This window comes from Lolium perenne, chromosome 2 (assembly GCF_019359855.2).
Source record: "Lolium perenne isolate Kyuss_39 chromosome 2, Kyuss_2.0, whole genome shotgun sequence".
In the NCBI taxonomy this organism is placed as follows: Eukaryota; Viridiplantae; Streptophyta; class Magnoliopsida; order Poales; family Poaceae; genus Lolium; species Lolium perenne.
This window is the reverse complement of record NC_067245.2, coordinates 313,528,343-313,537,046: the sequence shown is the minus strand read 5'-3', so window position 1 is coordinate 313,537,046 and position 8,704 is coordinate 313,528,343.

Sequence of the window (8,704 nt, the reverse complement as noted above, 5' to 3'; positions counted from 1 at the left end):
TATCTCATGGATAGTTGTCAACATAAAGCAATATAACAAGTGCAATAGGTAAACATGTAAGAATCAATGCACACAGTTTACACAAGTGTTTGCTTCTAAGATAGAAAAAGTGGGTAAACTGACTCAACATAAAGTAAAAGATAGGCCCTTCGCAGAGGGAAGCATGGATTACTATTTTTGTGCTAGAGCTTTTCATTTTGAAAACATAGAAACAATTTTTTCAACGGTAGTAATAAAGCATATGTGTTATGTATAAGACATCTTATAAGTTGCAAGCCTCATGCATAGTATACCAATAGTGCTCACACCTTGCCCTAATTAGCTTGGATTAACACGGATTATCATTGCATAGCATATGTTTCAACCAAGTGTCACAAAGGGGTACCTCTATGCCGCCTGTACAAAGGTCTAAGGAGAAAGTTCGCATTGGATTTTTCGCTTTTGATTATTCTCAACTTAGACATCCATACCGGGACAACATAGACAACAGATAATGGACTCCTCTTTAATGCATAAGCATTCAACAACAGTTAATATTCTCATAAGAGATTGAGGATTAATTGTCCAAACTGAAACCTCCACCATGAATCATGGCTTTAGTTAGCGGCCCAATGTTCTTCTCTAACAATATGCATACTCAAACCATTTGATCATGAAAATCGCCCTTACTTCAGACAAGACGAACATGCATAGCAACTCACATGATATTCAACAAAGTTAAAAGTTGATGGCGTCCCCAGAAACATGGTTACCGCTCAACAAGCAACTTATTAAGAAATAAGACACATAAGTACATATTCTTCACCACAATAGTTTTTAAGGCTACTTTTCCCATGAGCTATATATTGTAAAGGCAAATAATAGAAATTTAAAGGTAGCACTCAAGTAATATACTTTGGAATGGCGGAGAAATACCATGTGGTAGGTAGGTATGGTGGACACAAATGGCATAGTTTTTGGCTCAAGGATTTGGATGCACGAGAAGAATTCCTCTCAATACAAGGCTAGGCTAGCAAGGTTGTTTGAAGCAAACTCAAGTATAAAATGGTGCAGCAAGACTCACATATGAACATATTGTAAGCATTATAAGACTTTACATCGTCTTCCTTGTTGTTCAAACACCTTAACCAGAAAATATCTAGACTCTAGAGACCAATCATGCAAACCAAATTTTAACAAGCTCTATGTAGTTCTTCATTAATGGGTGCAAAGTACATAATGCAAGAGCTTAAACATGATCTATATGAGCACAACAATTGCCAAGTATCAAATTATTCAAGACATTATACCAATTACCACATGCAGCATTTTCTGTTTCCAACCATATAGCAATTAACGAAGCGGTTTTCAACTCCGTCATGAACATTAAAGATAGAACTAAGAACTCCAGTGTTCATATGAACAAGAGGAGCATGTCTCTCTCCCACACAAGCATGAATTTATTCAGAGAAGGAAAATAGCAAAACAAAAAATAAAAACAAACAGACGCTCCAAGTAAAGTACATAAGATGTGACCGAATAAAAATATAGTTTCAAGAGAAGAAACCTGATAAGTTGTCGATGAAGAAGGGGATGCCTTGGGCATCCCCAAGCTTAGATGCTTGAGTCTTCTTGAAATATGCAGGGATGAACCACCGGGGGCATCCCCAAGCTTAGACTCTTCACTCTTCTTGATCATAGTATATCATCCTCCTCTCTTGACCCTTGAAAACTTCCTCCACACCAAACTCAAAACAAACTCATTAGAGGGTTAGTGCATAATCAAAAATTCACATGTTCAGAGGTGACACAATCATTCTTAACACTTCTAGACATTGCACAAAGCTACTGGAAGTTAATGGAACAAAAAAATCCATCCAACACAGCAAAAGAGGCAATGCGAAATAAAAGGCAGAATCTGTCAAAACAGAACAGTCCGTAAAGACGAATTTTTTAGAGGCACTGGACTTGCTCAGATGAAAATGCTCAAATTTAATGAAAGTTGCGTACATATCTGAGGATCACGCACGTAAATTGGCAGATTTTTCTGAGTTACCTACAGAGAACCCTGCCCAAATTCGTGACAGACATAAATCTATTTCTGCGCAGTAATCCAAATCTAGTATCAACCCTACTATCAAAGACTTTACTTGGCACAACAATGCAATAAAATAAGATAAGGAGAGGTTGCTACAGTAGTAAACAACTTCCAAGACTCAACAAAACAGTAGCAAAATAAACACATGGGTTATCTCCCAAGAAGTTCTTTCTTTATAGCCATTAAGATGGGCTCAGCAATTTTAATGATGCACTCGCAAGAAATAAGAGTTGAAGCAAAAGAGAGCATCAAGAAGCAAATTCAAAACACATTTAAGTCTAACATGCTTCCTATGCATAGGAATCTTGTAAATAAACAAGTTCATGAAGAGCAAAGTAACAAGCATAGGAAGATAAAACCAGTGTAACTTCAAAAATTTCAGCATATAGAGAGGTGTTTTAGTAACATGAAAATTTCTACAACCATATTTTCCTCTCTCAAAATAACTTTCAGAGGCATCATGAACAAACTCAACAATATAAGTATCACATAAAGCATTCTTATTCACATGCATAAAAGTATCATTACTCTCCACATAAGCATAATCAATTTTATTAGTTGTAGTGGGAGCAAATTCAACAAAGTAGCTATCATTATTATTCTCATCATCAAATATAGGAGGCATAGTATCATCATAATAAACTTTATCCTCCATAGTAGGCGGCACCAAAAGACCACTATCATTATAATCATCATATATGGGAGGCATATCATAATCAACATAAACTTTCTCCTCAATACCTGGAGGGCTAAAGAGATCATTTTCATCAAAACCGACCTCCCCAAGCTTAGAATTTTCTATATCATTATCAACAATGGTGTTCAAAGCGTTCATACTAATATCATTGCTACTAGTATGCAAATAAGGTTCCATAGGTTTTTTAATTTTCGCATTAAACCATTCATATCTTGACTCAGGAAATAGTGTAAAAAGCTCACAGATATTTTCCATTATGCCTTACTAGTGTTTAACAAGAAACAAAAAGATGCAATTGCAGGATCTAAAGGAAATAGCTTCGAGCACACACACAACGGCAACAGAAAAGTACTTAGTTACCTGGGACCGGAGTATGAGTGCCTTTTACCTTTCCTCCCCGGCAACGGCGCCAGAAAAGTGCTTGATGTCTACGGGTGCTTCTATTCTTGTAGACAGTGTTGGGCCTCCAAGAGCAGAGGTTTGTAGAACAGCAGCAAGTTTCCCTTAAGTGGATCACCCAAGGTTTATCGAACTCAGGGAGGAAGAGGTCAAAGATATTCCTCTCAAGCAACCCTGCAATCACGATACAAGAAATCTCTTGTGTCCCCAACACACCTAATACACTTGTCAGATGTATAGGTGCACTAGTTCGGCGAAGAGATAGTGAAATACAAGTAGTATGGATGTATATGAGTGGTAATAGCAATCTGAATAAAATATGGCAGCGAGTAAACATGCAACAGAACAGTAAATAAACGGAGATTCGATGTTTGGAAACAAGGCCTACGGATCATACTTTCACTAGTGGACACTCTCAACATTGATCACATAACTGAATAAACAAATACTACTTTCTCTACACTCTCTTGTTGGATGACAAACACCATTAATTGTGTAGGGCTACAAGAGCACCTCAATGCCGGAGTTAACAAGCTCCACAACATTCGATGTTTATATTTAAATAACCTTAGAGTGCATGATAGACCAACGCAATTATACCGAGTACTAACATAGCATGCGCCTATCAACATTAGCTATGAAAGGGGGAATAGATCACATCAATACCATCATAGTAATAGTTAACTTCACAATCTACAAGAGATCACAATCATAACCTACGCCAAGTACTACATGATGCACACACTGACCACATTACATCATGAAGGAGGAATAGACTACTTTAATAACATCACTAGAGTAGCACATAGATGATATTCAACTAGATCACAAAGCTCATGATCACATAAAGATCACATGGGAGAGAGAAATGAACCACATAGCTACCGGTACAGCCCTTAGCCTCGAGGGAGAACTACTCCCTCCTCATGGGAGACAGCAACGTTGATGAAGATGGCGGTGGTGTCGATGGAGAAGCCTTCCGAGGGCACTTCCCCGTCCCGGCGGCGTGCCGGAACAGAGACTCGTGTCCCCCAGATCTTGGCTTCGCGATGGCGGCGGCTCTGGAAGGTTTCTCATACCGTGGCTTTTCCGTATCGAAGATTTACGTTGAGGAGGCTTAAATAAGCGAAGAGGCGGAGTCGGAGGGCTGACGAGGCGGTGACACAATAGGGGGGCGCGGCCCAGGCCCTAGCCGCGCCACCCTGTCATCTGGTGGCCCTGTGGCCCCCCTATGCTGGCTCTCGTGTGTTCTGGAAGCTTCGTGGAGAAATAGGATGCTGGGCATTGATTTCGTCCGATTTCGAGAATATTTCCTTACTAGGATTTCTGAAACCAAAAACAGCAGAAAACAGGAACTGGCACTTCGGCATCTCGTCAATAGGTTAGTTCCGGAAAATGCATAAAAACGATATAAAGTGTGAACAAAACATGTAGGTATTGTCATAAAACTAGCATGGAACATAAGAAATTATAGATACGTTTGAGACGTATCACCTACCGGCGGTGATTGCAGGATTCGATGTTTCACGGGTGTTCATAGATGGAGGCAACAGTTTAAACCTCATGTATGCAGATACATTGAGGAAGATGAATATATCCTTGGCGAATTTAACACCAACTGACACGCGTTTCCATGGTATTACACCGGATAAGCCAAGTTATCCATTGGGAAAGATCAATCTCGACGTTCAGTTTGGAACCCGAGAGAATTACAGAAGAGAGAAGCTGGAGTTCGAAGTCGTGGATTTCCCGTCTCAGTACCATGCTTTGCTAGGACGACCCGCGTATGCCAGATTTATGGCGGTACCACATTACACATATCTGTTGTGGAGACTCCCTGGACCCAAGGGCCCAATCACAGTAAAAGTTAGTTTCGCGCTAGCGGATAAGTGCGACAAGGATTTTCATTGGCTGTCAGAAACTTTCGGGATGCAAGCAGAATATATGACATCAAGGCTAACAACTGATTACGACGTGCTACCAGACGGAGGGAGGCCGCTAAAGGAGCCAACCTTTGATACCACCAAAAATTCGAAGGAAGTACAGATTCACCTGACAGATCCTAAGAAAACGACAGCTATCACAACAAACATGGATCTCGCATAGGAAAGCGCGCTCGTCGAGTTCCTCCATGAGCGCTGGGAAATCTTCGCATGGTGTCCAGCTGACATGCCATGAGTACCCAGGGAACTTGCCGAGCACCCTCTTAACTTGGATCCAATGGCCAGACCAATCAAACAACCTTTGCGGTATTTTTCGGAACCAAGCTATCAGAAATTAATCGACTCAGAGAAGCAGGATTCATCAAGGAGTTACACACAGAAGCCACGTGGGTAGCTAACCCAGTGCCGGCCCCGAAGAAAAACACAGAAGTCCTTCGCATGTGCCTCGACTTCACGTGTCTCAATAAACACTGTCCAAAGCATCACTTCCCCCTCCCGAGGATCGATCAAATTATCGACTCCACGGCGGGTTGTGAACGTCTTTCCTTCCTGGACGCATATTCTGGTTATAACCATATTCGATTAAAAGAAGAAGATGAAGTCAAAACAGCTTTCATAACACCCTATGACGTGTTCTGCTACAGAACAATGCCTTTCGGGCTAAAATACGCGGGAGCAACATATCAGAGGATGATGCAGAAATGCCTTGCCACACAGATTGGCAAAAATGTTCAAGTGTACATCGACGATATCATCCTAACAACAAAGCAGGGATCAACCTTGATCGAGGATCTCAAAGAAACTTTCGACAACCTCGGCAAGTTCTGCCTCAAGCTGAACCCGACAAAATGTTCTTTTGGTGTCCCTGCAGGAGAGCTTCTCGGGTTTCTAGTGTCAACAAGAGGAATTGAGGCTAAACCAGAGAAAATTCAAGCCATTGTAACAATGAGGAAGCCAACCAAGCTCAAAGAGATACAACAGCTAACCGGGCGAGTCGCGGCTTTAAGCAGATTCGTCGCCAGGCTGGGAGAAAAGGCGTTGCCATTTTACGCGTTGATCAAGCAAGGGGAAAAGTTCGAGTGGAACGAAGAAACAGACACTCTGCCCGTCCCATCACCGTAAACTACTCTGCCCGTCCCATCAGTGAATAAGTGTACGTTTAATTTTGTCTTCAGCCAGACTTTCTCAAATTTAACTACCTTAATAAGAAAAGGAATTCTCAAATATGTGACATCAAATTAATATATTATGAATCAATATTTTAAGATGAATCTAGTGATACGTATTTACTTATATAAATACCGCTACAATTTTGTAAGAAGTTTCTCAAACTTACAAAAGTTTGACCTAAGTTAAAAACAAAACATACACTTATTCGTGAATGGAGGGGGTATGTATGTACTCCTATTTATTTTTGCCCAATCACAATAAATACAAAAATAACCATGCATGTAGATTAGTTGTGTGAAATTCCAAACTTAACTGTGACCATATAAGTATTGTAAAATAACTATATTTTTGTTTCTGCTGCGAAGTATATACCTTTTGAAGTTTTTGTATATTAATTATTTTTTATTTTTCATGGTTATTATGGTTTCTTTACAGAATGTCATGGGAATTTTTCACGTGTGAGGAACCTTCTGGAACTCAAACAAACGGGGAGAAATATCTGACAATCATATTCTCAAGAGACGAAAAGTAACAACACATGACGCACCCAAGGAGGCGATGTGACAGAGTTGTGGGTCCCATTGCACACATGTCTCCTTGGGCGGGTGATACATGCATTTCGTATCATCTATTTCAATGTTATTTCTTTATTTCTTATGTTTATTTAGTTAATTTATGCAATATTTATCAAGATTTAGATGTTTTATGGGATTTTCCGTGGAAGGCAGTAATATTTTCGCATTCTAAGTTACAGGTACCTTCCGGTCCGAGTTAATTCAAGGGAACAATCTCGTGATCTTATTTTTCCAAAACAAAGAGCACCCACACCATGAGAAGCGAGATGAAGGGTGAGCATTCGGTCTGTTGTGTTTTGTCGGTCCGGTATATTTGGTCTTTCACAATTTTAGTCTCCATAAATGGCACACACAATAAATCTGGCCTTTTCGGTCTTTCGCTACTTGGTCGTCGCATCGCCTTGTCACTTGCTTGAGGAGGCTAACAGTGCTGCTCCAGCTCCCACTGTCGTGTGGCGTTGGGCCCGTGGGCTGCATCGACGTGGAGGCGGGCGTTAGATGAATAGGCAGAACGGTTGTGCCTCGCTCTGCTTTGTCTGGGTGTTGCGCTTGAAGGAGGCGATGTGATGCGTGGTGGTTGGCAACGTACGTGCAATGTGCTGCAGGCCCATTAGCATGCGATATACCTAATTACCCTAGTTCTAATAAATCATTTGTCAATTACATACTAAGCATAACTCCCATATTATTTAAAATATAGATTCTATTTTTCACCCATTGTATTTATATTTCATTACATGGATATTTGATGTGGAGCTTTCAACACAAGAACTCTATAAAAGAGAATCCCTAGTGTCTGTCTTTCTACCTAAATATATACATAACAAACTAACTACAAAATAAATCATATGTAGGAAAAATCTTCTAGATGTGTTTGTGGTCCTTGAACTCATCTCTCTATTGCATGGCTCCATCGTGGCATGGTTAGAGATTTTTTTTGATTAAAGAAGAGAAAGAAGTAACAAGATGAAACACAATATGTAGAAGAGATGAAGAACCTACTTGTGGAACGTGCACTGATATCCTTTTTTTTAGGGTAATAACGGGAAACGACTCGCTGGCGCACGCGCGCCAGGAAGTTTCCGTTCGCTGAACGATTCCATCGATGGGCTCGGCCCAAATACGCGATCGCTTGCTGCCCGTTCGGGTCGTCTGTCGTCTCTTCTGTCACGTTTGTGTCGCGTCCCCGCGCGAGACGTGGTCTGGCTCTTGACCAAGTAAACTAGCATGCGCACGTGCTCACCTAGAAGAATAGTTCTAGCTTGGAGGAAGTGTGTCTTAGCTACTAGCTCATTTGTTTGCATGATTCATCCATTCTATTTTTCTCTGTATTTCTTCATTTTTTTCTTCTATTTCCTTATTATTTTTTCTTTTAAAGTAAGTTTCTTTGCTTTGTTTTTTCCTCATTTAGTCTACAAAAGTGATTCCTTTTCATAGTGAGATGTGTATTACGGGAGTAATTTTTTATATTTAATAAGATGCATTTTTCATCATTTTTTATTTTCTTACCGTTCAATATTAAAATATATTTCTCTTCTATTTTATGTTTCGTTTGGTCCAAAAAATCGTGTTTCACATGTCTCATTTTATGTTTTCCTTCTGCAGAACTTTTGTTCTTGTTCTCCTACATTTAGGCTATTGTCCCCTCATCTAGGATAACGTCCCCCCCTCTAGCATGTTGTTCTCCTACGTCTAGGTTGTTGTTCCCCTCTGCCTAGCATGTTGTTCTTCTCCTTCTAGGTTGTTGTTCCCCTCCAACTAGGCTCTTGTTCCCCCATGTCTAGCATGTTGTTGTTCTTTGTTTGGACTCTTGTCCCCTTCAACCTAGGTTGTTGTTCCCCTT